Here is a 13,329-nt window from a genome sequence, read left to right as displayed (position 1 = left end):
CGGGGCTAGATTGCCATGGCATCAGCCTCCCTCACAGCAACCTCAAACTCCTGGGCTCAGGCAATCTTCCTGCCTCAGTCTCCCAAGTAGCTGGGACTACAGGCATGTGCCACCATGCCTGGCTATTTTTTCTATACATTTTTAGTTGGCTAATTAATTTATTTCTATTTTTAGTAGAGATGGGATCTCACTCTTGCTCAGGCTGGTTTCGAACTCCTGACCTTGAGCGAGCGATCCTCCCACCTCGGCCTCCCAGAGTGCTAGGATTATAGGTGTGAGCCACCACGCCTGGCTTGTAGTTTCAACTTTTTTAAAGTCCTCTATGTAAACTTGTGTTTTCTTAAATAACACCTGATAGCGCTACTGAGGCCTGCTGGGGAACTCAGCAAGAACTTTCTTTAGCTGTCACTTCATTCCTCGAAAAGTTAAAGAGGAGATTTTCAGAAGCTGCATTAACACTTCATTTATATGTGAGGAGTCACACTGTGTTTGGGGTTTGGGGGCTATAAAGAGAAATGAGCTAATGGACCGTGTTATCCACGGAGCACGCAAGCCATCCGATTGTGCCAGTGTTGGTGGGCTCCTTTGTGCATAGGATGTGTATTTAAAACCCATTTATGTGACTCTTACCGTGTGGGACACGGCTGTGTCTGGGATGGGATTCCATCTCCCACACAAAGCGACCCGGTGGCTATGAGGCCGCTTTGGGGAAAAGCCCTACAGGCAGCCTTATCTTGAGGATGGGAAGGAAGAGGAGATGCTAAATGTCACTTTATAAAGCATCTGGCACTGGTTTATGGGGCCACTTTCTCTCCCTCTGTTGGAGCCCTGTACTGCTGGTAAGCAGTTGGCTAACTTTCCAACCAAGTGTTGTGTACCCCACCGTCCAGGGTGGCAAAGTTAAAAAAGGACAACCCCCAGGGCCCCTATGCCATGCATGCAAGTCCCCTTGTGAGGCATCTACTTTATGTATTTGGTTCACCTGGAGTTGGGGCGGTTTGGAGGAAGAGTTAGCAGGTAGAAGCTGGGAAAGGCTTACCTTGGATCATTTAGGAAATTTAAGGTTCCAGAGCTTCCTCCGTTGGGCTATGGGACGAAGGGTATGCGTGTAGCAGAAGAGAGCAGATGAGAATCTGAGCCCCGCAGCAAGGGGGACACAGCCATTCTGTTAGAGTAAACGCGACTGTTACAGCTTGTCGGGGGAAAGCAGGCTGGCCTTGGGGACCAGATGCTGAGAAGGCCGAATCAGGGTGGAATCGGGCTTGTGTCCTGCAGCAGGAGGTCACTGTGATTCAGGCCCAGAAAGCCAGCCCTGTTGGTTGGAAGCAGGGCTTAAGTCAGTGACAGACTGAGAGCCTAAGGGTCAGTGCTATGTCCAGGTGACTCTCGTGGGACAGAGCGGTTATTCCCTTACAGGGGAGGGGCTGACACCCCAAACTGCGTTTACCAAGAATCCAAACACTCTGTCCCTCCAACACCTTGGGGTCCAGTTTTACAGGCGCCCCCCCTCTCCCCATTCTTAATAAACGTCCCCTGTAGGCATGGGGCTGGCTATTACTCAGGGAGAAAGGACAGGGCTCATCTGAATAAGTACGATACTCCCTTTCTAATAGTATTTTCCAAAAGGAAATGCCTGGTGCTACTTTGTAAAATAAATGACTTTCAACCGCATTCATACTTATACTAACTTGGGACTGTAATTTCTAGTCAAGCTGAGTACAAAATCGTAAAATTTTTGAGTTGGAAGCAATCTTATAAATCATCTATAACAAGATATAAGCCATAATCTGCTGGCTGAATCTATCTACTTCCTGTTTTTGTATAGCTAGTGAGCTACGAATAGTTTTTACGTCTTGTAAGAGCGGGAAACAAAAAAATCAAAAGAATATTCCATCACACATGAAACTTATATGAAATTCAAATTTCAGTGTCCATAAATAAAGTTTTATTGGAACCCAGCGAGGCTCATTTATTTATAGATTGTCTATGTCTGGTCTCCCACTAGAAGGCAGAATTAGGCAGTTCCCCACAGAGCCTAAAACGTTTACTACCTGGCCCTTTACAGAAAGTTTACTGACCTCTGATCCCTACAAAGAAGTGATCATAGTGCAGGAGAAAAAGAGCTACCCTATTATTTAGGTTTAAGCAGTTACAGAAGGTTCACCCATTTGACATAGCGGTCAGGGGTCACATATCATGAGGGGGGCAGGTACTTAATTCTTGTGTGTATTGTTAGGGACCGACCTTCCACAGCCCCACCGGACAGAAAAGCAGAGACATCGAGGATGCAATCACACAAGAGGAGGTTTATTTTCTGGCTAGCCAGGGTCCAAGCCCCAGAGCACCAACGCAGTGGCCACTCTCGCAGGCAAGGACCCCAACTGGAACAACGGCATGCCTTTTATCCCCATGGTGCACAAGCTGCGCACAAGCTGACTACGCATGGGTCATGCGTTGACCTTTAAAATGATTGGTTGCCCACTATTGCCTTTTGAAATAATTGTCGGGTTGGTTGCCCTCTATTGCCTGATGGGCCAGTTGCCCGTGCTTCAATGACCTCATCCCATAATTCCCCTTACAGCGGTGTAGCAAGCAAGCAATGACCAGAAGCAAAGGTTTGCAGTTAGCTCATTGCCCCACCCAAGTAAATTCCCGACAATTGGAAGAATTCCTCTGCCCTTCCTCTGTCCTACAAATTCCTCTGCCCTACAGTATCTGTAAAGCACATTATGGAGTATTTATTAGGGAAGTCTGGGTACAGTTTAGAAGTATGTGGATAAATGGAGGAAAGTGGGCCCTCTACCAAAAATGGGTCACCCAAGGACAAAGTAGATTAGTTGGATCAAGGCCACTACTAGCCTATAAGGACCTTTGTGTGAATTAGATAAAGGCACCCATCTTTAAGACGCTTTATTTTCCACCTGGCGCGGTGGCTCACGCCTGTAATCCTACCACTCTGGGTGGCCGAGGTGGGAGGCTCCCTTAAGGTCAGGAGTTCGAAACCAGCCTGAGCAAGAGTGGGGCCCCATCTCAACTAAAAAAAATAAAAAAAAAAAAATAAGGGGGGGAAATGGGCATTTATTGAAACCTTAAAATCTGTACCCCCATAATATGCCAAAATAAAAAAAAAATGAAAAAAAAAAGAAACAAATTAATTGGCCAACTAAAAATATATATAGGCCAACTAAAAATATATATAGAAAAAATTAGCCGGGCATGGTAGCACATGCCTGTAGTCCCAGCTACTCGGGAGGCTGAGGCAGAAGGATCGCTTGAGCCCAGGAGTTTGAGGTTGCTGTGAGCTGGGCTGATGCCATGGCACTCTAGCCCAGACAATGGAGTGAGACCCTGTCTCAAAAAAAAAAAAAAATGTGCTTTATTTTCAAGTGCCACACTTTTTTTCTTAAGTAAACAGACACATGGCCCATGCCTGCTCTATGAATGGCGCCCCCGAGGTTGTGCAGTGCTCACTGTAGACTGCAGGACGCTGCCATGCTGGGAGACAAAGCCTCTGGCTGAGCCCACGTCAGACCTGATGGTGCCGCAGCGGCGAAGCAGAGGGAAGCTTGCCGAGGAGCTGATGGGCAGGGGGGCGGAAGGGCAGGCCCCGGCAGGACTTGGAGGCATGGCAGGGGCGGAGAAAGGAGACCTTGTATGTGCAGGACACTCACTGACACACTGCACTGAAGAAACCGGCACTGCCCTCTCACCCAGGAACTGCTGCGTGAGGAACAGCCCAGTCCCCAGCCCGAGCTTGGGTCGTCTGCCTCTGTGACGTTCATTTCATTTTACATCACTTTTCTGTCTGCAGTGTTTTCATCACTGTAAACAGACGTCTGCTCTGTCACTGTGCTGTCACCTAGCTCTTTGAGATCCCCTGACAGAGAGGCTCTCAGAGGAAATGGCATGTATTTGGGAATAGGGCACGACAATCGGAATACATGTGCCACCGTAAACTATGTGTGCATTCAGGGGGGTAAAGGAAGACAAGGGTCTTAAAGGCAAAACGAGGAGGATTACATAACTGTTTTGAGATAATTATCCTTCACCACCAGGATCGATAACAAGGGTGACAACAGTGCAAGGTTGAATGGGCAGTTGCTGGGCTGATACTCCCCAGAATTATTTTTTTGTGCAAGGTTGTGGGGTTTATAGTTTCTCATGATAGTTCGTGAGGCATTTGTGCACGAGGACCCTTCTCTTTACGGCCTCCCTCGGCTCTAGTTGTCAGGTTTTTTGTTGACGCGAGTGACTCCATTTTGATTCTGACAACTTTCACACCATGCAGTCACATATCTCTTTGAGGTGCCCCAGGGCCCTCTAAAATATATTGACTGTCTGTCAAATAGTCTGTATCTGAGATGAGTACATCCCCAGCCATCCTTCCTGTTTGGTGAGAAGGAGGACTCCAGGCATTTTCAAGTGGTGCAGTCAGGCCTCCATGCCTTGCTGTCTGATGGGAATGAAGGGAAAGTGGCATCTTCCTCCCTGCTTTCAGTCTAGGGCCAGGGAAAATACCCGGCTGTGCTTGGGAGCGCAGGGAAACTGGTCGGAGTGGCTGCCAGTGACCTGGGGCCTTGAGGCAGCCCATTGCTTTGGAGACAGCACTGGTCAGGGCAACGCACAGCGCTCTGGGAAAACTTGAGAATGATGCGGCCCAAGCACTCACCCCAGTCTAGAAAGACAGACAGCACTGGCTTCTCTGGGCACCTCGATTATCAAAAAAAGGAGGCAGAGGCAGACCCACAGGGTTACTTTACCTACATATACCTAGTTACACCATAAAAACACTCCCAAAAGATATTAACTATCTTCCTTGTAATTAGTGGCATGAATAATAATATATAATGAATGTAAATATTAATTCAACTAGTTTCATTTCTGCATTCAGGGTAGATAAAAATATTTGATATATTCTCTGTATATACTTTAAAAGCATAAAAGAAGGTGTAAGCCCTTCAAGAGCTGATGAGTCAGGGTAGAACCATGAGGTCCTTGTAGATGGGCAGGTATAAAATTTTGCCTGGCACAAAATTCAGTTAATCAATTAAACCGACCTGTTTCTTGACTATTTCCTTTCTGAAATATTGTGAACCATAGCACAACTGTATTTCAAGTGTCCCCCAAACACTTCTCAAGTGGTCAGCCCCATGTTACTATCAAAAGATGTAGAGTACAAGTAGTCAGGGCCATGAGCACATTCCTGTATGTTGTGCACTGCACAATACCAGCAGTGCTGTGTACCTAAACAGAACGTCAATGCACACAGCAACTGATAGTAATCCTGATTTATAAGCCATTGAAGTTCCAAATGCCTAATCACAAAAGACAAAGACTAAATTCTTCCAAATTTAAGAGACACTAAAAGGATATGACAACTAAATGCAATGTGTGATCACAGGCTGGATCTTGAAACAGAAAAAAATATATTTTTTATTTACTATAAAGCCCAGTAGTGGGGCAATAGGCAAAATTTGTCTTTTTTTTTTTCTTTTTTTTTTTTTTTTTATTTTTTTTGGTAATGGCATTTTAGGGGAAAATAGGCAAAATTTGAATAAGGCACATGGTACCATACCAGTGTTCTGTTAGAGGCAAGGACCCTCAAAGACCCTCAACTCCCCTATGACTCGTCCTACACACGGACTTCGCCCTGGAAAATTCCAGCTATAGCTCCGAGAAGAATGCAGTCCATGACGTGCTGACCACGGGATGCTCCAGGGTGTGCTGACTGCAATTGTTCCCGACCACCTGCCAGGTTAGAGATGAGTAACCAGTCAAAAACAAGATACCGATAAGACGCTGATTGGGGCTGATTAACCCAGACCCAAGCCTCATCGTCAACACTCTATTTTTTTGCCTCTACTTCCTTGTTTTTGTATGCTTATAAAACCTACTAAGAATCCAAGTAAAGCAGACCTTGACAAGCATTCGCTTGGTCTCGTTTCTTTCTCTCGCTCATCTCTTTCAGGCACGGTCCCCCTCGCCCCCGCGAGTAACAGAAGGTCCCGCGGGCCGAGACAGTGTTCGTTTCCTGATTTGGGTATTGTACTGTAGTTATGTTTTAGGGGAAATATACACAGGAGAATTCAAGGGTAAACAGGCATCATGTCTGCAACATACTGTCAAACATTTCAGAAAAAAAACAGACTAAAGCAAATACGGTACAATGTTAACCTTTGGGGAATCTGAGTTTTTCAGGAATTCTTTGTGCTGTTTCTGTAACTTTCCTGTAAATCTGAAGTTACTTTAAAATAAAAAGTTAATCCATCTTTAAATCAGCAACTTTCATGGTGGGAAGTAAATACACTTAACAGACTGAATCACTTTTTTGGCACCTGGAGTAGAAACTGCTAGAGTGCATGCCTGTAGTCCCAGCTACTCAGGAGGCTGAGACAAGAGGACTGCTTGAGCCCAGGAGGTTGAGGTCAAATTGTGCTATGATCGTACCTGTGATGGCCAATAGCCACTTGCACTTCACCCTGGGCAACACAGCATAATTGTCTCTAAAAAAAAAAAAAAAAGAAGAAGAAGAAAAGAAACTTGGAAATAAACCCAATTTATTTCCTTTTCAAATATTTGTCTAGTTTTCAATCTGGACCTCTGGAGTGATGAAGAGGCCAGGATGCTCCCCAAGTCAAAGATCTGGTGCTCTCTACACGGATGTGGTCCATGAGTGTCTAGGCAGCCTGCCTCACTGTACTCACTTGGAGAAACTTAAAATACCCTATTTGCTACAACTAAAAGAATCCATGAGGCATGTGCTGTCATCTGAAAACCGTATATAAAATGACTTGAGCTGTGTTGAAACTGCTACCAAAAAAAGAAGAAGCACGGGCAGGCTCAAAGCACAAGGAAAACCAGACTTGGAAGTCTTTCTTCTTGGCGTGGCACGCCACCTAGTGACAAAAAGCTAAACTGCCCTCGCATTAGGAAGGAAGCATCTCCTCAGAGTTAACTGGGGAAGAAGGCTTACGTTTATTCATCACTATTTCCAGGAACTATGCATTTCCTCAGGTTCATTCTCAAACACATTTAAACACAGTGGAACAGTCTCGGGGTCAAACAACTAATAAGTTGGGGGAGCCAGAATGAGGAGGAAGTAAACCAATGTAAACATAAATCCATAGGCTTCCCAAGAATCCAGAATTGTCTGGTAACAATGCAACGGGGAGTTCTTCTCTCTGTGTCCTCTGGCCACCACTGTTATCCTCCTTCATCACGCTGACCACAGGCTTTCCCAAAGCCAGTGTCGCCTGCTCCTAAACCTTTCCCTCTCCTGTAGTTAATTCCCTGGGTCCTAGCTATTCTTCTAAAGCCACCAGAGCGGCAGTGTCCCGAAATTACATTTCTCAAAGCATTCTAGGAGGTAAGTTTCTAAGTTTCAAGTATAGGAAACACCATATAATTGACACATCCCTTCTAAAAATATGCAATGCACATTTTCTTAAAAGCCCTAAGGAAAAAAAAAAAACTTTATAGGGAAAAAAAGAAAAAGATATTTTGACCTAGTTCAGTCCAGAGTTTCCCAAGCTTTTTGGACCACACACTTTTATGGGGTACACACGAAAAGACACCAGTGTTCTATGAGCAGCTTGGGAAAGGCCGGCTGCGGGGAGAGCAGGGCTCCGGGACAAAGTCTGAGCGGTGATGCCAACCTGTGGGCACGTTACTTAATCTCTGTGGATCAAAATTCCTGCCTCCACATTATGAGGATGTCATGAGACATGGAGAGTTCTCAGTAAACATCTTATCAGTGTTGAGCAGAAAAACTGCACTCTAAGAACAAGGCCCTAAGGGCCGGGCGCGGTGGCTCACGCCTGTAATCCTAGCACTCTGGGAGGCCGAGGCGGGCAGATTGCTTAAGGTCAGGAGTTCGAAACCAGCCTGAGCAAGAGCGAGACCCCCGTCTCTACTATAAATAGAAAGAAATTAATTGGCCAACTAACATATATAGAAAAAATTAGCTGGGCATGGTGGCGCATGCCTGTAGTCCCAGCTACTCGGGAGGCTGAGGCAGGAGGATCACTTGAGCCCAGGAGTTTGAGGTTGCTGTGAGCTAGGCAGACGCCACGACACTCACTCTAGCCTGGTCAACAAGCGAGACTCTGTCTCAAAAAAAATAAAAAAACTAAAAACTAAAAACACGGCCCTAAAACGGATGATTAAGCTGGCAGTAGTGTATTGAATGAGGAAAGAAATGAGGGAACAGAATAGGAATGAAAAAACAACACCCTAGGGCCGGGCACAGTGGCTCACGCCTGCAATCCTAGCACTCTGGGAGGCTGAGGCGGGCGGATTGCTCGAGGTCAGGAGTTCGAAACCAGCCTGAGCAAGATCGAGACCCCCGTCTCTACTATAAATAGAAAGAAATTAATTGGCCAACTAATATATATATAAATTAGCCGGGCATGGTGGCGCATGCCTGTAATCCCAGCTACTCGGGAGCCTGAGGCAGGAGGATTGCTTGAGCCCCAGAGTTTGAGGTTGCTGTGAGCTAGGCTGACGCCACGGCACTCACTCTAGCCTGGGCAACAAAGCGAGACTCTGTCTCAAAAACAAAACAAAACAAAACACTCTATGCGAGGGAAATAAGAGCAACAATAGCCCCTTAGCTACAGTCAAGCCTTGTCACTGACAGATTCTGTATTTGAGAGCTCGTCTACTTGCTAACATTTATTTGCAGCCCCTGTTCTGATCCTTCCAGGATATGTGCAGAGAATAATTCCAGTCACCTGATGAGCTGAGGTGAACAAGATGACGCTCCCTTGTTTCAGCTCTCATGCTGTAAACAAGTGTCCCTTTCATGGTGTATTTAGTGTCACATTTGCTGTAATCGGCCTTGTAAAATGAGCCCCTCCCTAAGTTATTTCTGTTGTCTTTCAGACCAGTCAAGCCTAATGAGCAGAACATTGTAATCTTCTTGCTTAAGTAACTTCTCCACAGGACTTCCTGATTCACTATCCATCACCAACAGCTGACTCTTAAATCAGACCACCTGCAGACCTCACGACTTCAGCCCTATGCAACCGGACCTGCATTCCACAGCTGGCTCTAAAAGACCTTGCCCTCCATCAGTCCATTGCCAGAGGAGTGAAAAAAGAAAAAAATAATTATTATAAATAAAAAATTTAAAAAAAAGTAAAATAATAAAAGACTTTGCCCTTAGTCAGTGGAGAAATGGATTTGAACTATAACTCCCATATCCCAGCTGACGTCAATACATCAATACCCTTTCTTCCCTGGTGTACTGAGGTACAGAATATTAAGGCCTGCTTGGGGTCACATAAGTATATAAGGCTCAAGGTATGCACCCGCTCCCTGGAGAAGCCGGCCACTTCTTGAGGAAATGGGAATCCATAGCTCTGAGCTATGTGCCTGGAAATGTTTATCCGGGACTGCCTAGGAATGTTTATCGTAGGCTCTTGCCCAGAAGCGTTATGTGACACCAGTCATTATAGGCCCCGGCTCCTGGCCAGATCCGGGACCTCATGAGACCAGAGCATACGCCTTTTTGGCGCCAAAGCCTTCCTTTGTTCAGATCCCTATATAAACAGCATAGAAAAGCCCCCGAGGGGCCGCCATTTTTCCTATCCGACCTCTCGGGCATGCCGCTGCCTGTTTGACATCCCAGCATGTTGTTGCCTTTACGGCTGCCTGAGACTGCTCCTAAGGATTAGCCTCCGGTGTTGAGACTGCCTGTGAGGATTAGCCTCTGGTGCTGATAATGGGGTCCTAGTGGTATGATTACTCTTTTGTGTTCTCCCCCTGCGGTACTTTTCTCTTACTTTCTCTTTTTCTCTTCCCCCTTAATAAATGTAAGTAAAACTGGTGTGGCTTGTGGCGGTATGTCCTGCGGCTCAAGCTTAAATTAGAAAAAAGTCTGCACAGCGATTGATAAAATTAATTATCAATACACCTGGCACTACCAGTTGCCTCAGTAATTGGTTTTCTGTGTGGCAAGCAACCGGACTGAGGCCAGTCCCTTTTTGGGTTTGGTAACAGTGATTTTGCTATTTTAAATGGCCCCCAAGGTAGTGCCGAAGTGCTATTGTTCCAAAGTGCAAGAAATCTGTGATGTGCCTTAGGGAGAAAATCTGCGTGTTAGGGAAGATTCATTCAGGCATGAGTTATAGTGTTAACTCAATATTAACGAGTCAACTATATTAAATGTGTCTTTAAAGAAAAACAGACATGGAGCAAGGTTATCCATTGGTCAGTTGAGGACAACGTGGTGACCCTCTGAGGACCCTAACCCTTTCTGCCCTCCAAGGGTGACGATGGTTCAGTATTTACTAATTCTGTGTTCACCTTGATTTTATAGGACCAACCTACCAAGAATAACCAGAACTGACTGTATTTGGAAAGCCTGCAAGTTTAAGGTATGGGGGAAAAGAGAAAAGATGTTGGTGCCAAGGGAAAACCTGCCCTTCATCCTCAGGGGTTTTGCTGAAAAATCATCTCACAGAAGGCAGATTAACAGAAGAAATGGCATACAAATTTATTAAAGTACCCGGGAGTCTCACGAACTAAGACCTCAAAGAAATGGAAGATGGTTCATGCTTTTATACCAAGTTAAGGCTACAGAAAGAAAGGGGGCTCAGAGCATGGCTGAAAACAAGTTGAGGACTAAACTCTGAACACCGTTTTTTTGCTCTAAATTCCTTCCTAAGAGGCCTGGAGAACCACGCCTGCAGCCGTCTTGCTAACCAGGCCATTCTGACCCCGTATGGCTTGGCAGCCTGACTCCGGCATAGCATCACAAGATGATCAGTAAACTATCTAATGTCTGTGAAAGTCAAACTTAAACATTCCTTTCTGCTGACTCCAAGTCTTAGACAAAGCCTTATTCCTTTGACCAACTGCAAATTAAAGAATCTGAATCCACCTATGGCCTATAAGCCCTCGTTTCATGATATCCCACCTTATTGGGCTAAACCAACGTATAACCTCCGTGCATTGATTTACGACTTTGCCTATAACTTCTGCCTCCTTGAAACATATAAAACAGAACTACAGTCTGACCACCTAAGGAGCACTTTCTCAGCACTTCTTGGGTCTGCGTTTTCCCTGGGCGACATTCACTCATATTACTCAGAATAAACCTCTCTGAAATATTTTACAGTTTTGTTTTTCCATTGACAAGGTTATGGTGGCAAGACAAGTTATGGGAGGGAGAGAAGAGGAGAATGGCTAGCAAATGTAGTCTTGTTAGATAGATGAAAGCTCACCGGTAGCAGCCCTCAGAGAAAATAGATGGTAAATATTTCTTTCAGAGTCTTAAGGTGTCAGAGTCTCAGTTAATCATTCCTAGACCCAGACAAGGAGCAGGGCCTCAGAGAAAGCCTGGCTATCTCAGTGTATTTTTCTTGACAGATGCAAATCTCTCCCACAAGACAGCTTCTCAGCTATTCTTATATTTCTAGCCCTTCTGAATAGCCAACTTGAAATATGTCAAGGAAGTATATTTTGGAGTGAAATATTTTGGTTTCCTTCAAAAAGAACAAAATAGTTTGGGATTAGTCATAATAAAATTCAGGAGACAGGAGGATAAAAAAATGTGAAGACTCTTTAGATGTTAAACCACCAGACTATAAATACAAATTAGTATATTTTTAATAACATGAAAATATAATAAAGACTATTTCTAGGAAAATGGGGATGGGTTGTGAAAACAAAAATTGTGTCACAATTCTTTCAAGGTAAAAAATGACTCCATGATTAAATAAGCATGTCCTGATTTTCTTCAGTAATTCTTCAGAAAAGCATTGAACCTTTCAAACTCATCAGGTTATTCCTTTGTTTTCAGTCAGAGAAATAAGGAATAACGATCAACAAAGTGATTCAAATAATTTCTACTTCAATTTCTAATCTTTCCTGTCTGAGCAGATGATACAGCAAAGAGAATTCTCCGAAATAACAACACAGCCTTAATTTGAATTTTTTTTTTTTTGCATGCGCCACCCTGCCCGGCTAATCTTTTGTATATGTATTTTTAGTTGTCCAGCTAATTACTATTTTTTTTTTTTTTTTAGTAGAGACAGGGTCTCGGTCTTGTTCAGGCTGATCTAGAACTGAGGTCAAACGATCCACCCACCTCAGCCTCACAGAGTGCTATGATTGATTTACATGCGTGAACCACCGCGTCCTGCCTGAATCTTTTTTTTTTGAGACAAAGTCTTGCTCTGTCACCCAGGCTAGAGTGTAGTGGCATCATCATAGCTCACTGCAACCTCAAACTGCTGGGCTCAAGCCATCCTCTTGTTTCATTCTCCCAAGTACCTGGGAATACAGCCACCATGCCCAGCTAATTTTTTTCTGCATTTTTGTAGAGACGTTGTCTAGCTCTCCAGCTCAGGCAATTCCCTGCCTCCCACTCCCAAAGTGCTAGGATTGCAAAGGCATGATCCACCTTGAATATCTTTTAACAACAAAATGTGACTAATTGTTTAGAGTGGAATAAAATTAGCCTCAGATGTTTTTCCTCCAGGGCTTAACAGGATATTACTTGATATTAAAATGTCTAAAAGTTAGCCCTGAACTTTCAGAAACTTTAAACAGAATCAAAATGAATGTGATGACAGGAGAGTACAAGGAAGTACTGGGATAAAATTATAAGACTGGCAGAGATTATTTGACATGAAGCAATTAAATCTAAAAAGAAGCAAAGAAAACAAATGCCCCTTGGTTGACATTATGATTGAAAACTCTTCCATAGGGAAAAATGCAGAGAACATGATGACTTCAATGACTCTATGTCAAACACTCTTGGGGTGCTTTGCTCAAGTGGCCAAGTTATATGGTTTGATATCATCAATCTTTCAGTCTTTGAATTTCATTATGTTGATGCATGTCAATGTCATATTTCCAGAAAAAAATATATAATGGAAAAATCTAACCTCTGTGTGGATTTTTTTGTTGTTTTTGTTTTTTTTTTTGAGACAGAGTTGCTCTGTTGCCATGGCTAAAGTGGCATCATCATAGCTCACTGCAACCCCAAATAGGGCTCATGAGATCATCCTGCCTCAATCTACAGCTAGACTACATGTGCACACCACCATGCCCAGCTAATTTTTTCTATTTTTGTAGAGACAGGGTCTCACACTTGCTCAGGATGGTCTTGAAATCCTGACCTCAAGCAATCCTCCTGTCTCAGCCTCCCAGACTGTTGGGATTACAGGTGTGAGTCACCACGCTCAGCAGCCTCTGTGTTTTTTAATCAGTGGCAATAGCACAAGAAATACAAAAATTATAGAAATAGAATAACAAAATAGAATGCTCTGATAATATTGGCCCACATACAAAAGACACTCAGATTCAATGGCCACTGCA

The sequence above is a fragment of the Microcebus murinus genome, chromosome 1, assembly GCF_040939455.1.
Source record: "Microcebus murinus isolate Inina chromosome 1, M.murinus_Inina_mat1.0, whole genome shotgun sequence".
Classification (NCBI taxonomy): domain Eukaryota; kingdom Metazoa; phylum Chordata; class Mammalia; order Primates; family Cheirogaleidae; genus Microcebus; species Microcebus murinus.
The sequence above is the reverse complement of the archived record's forward strand: the minus strand, read 5'-3'. Positions refer to the sequence as shown.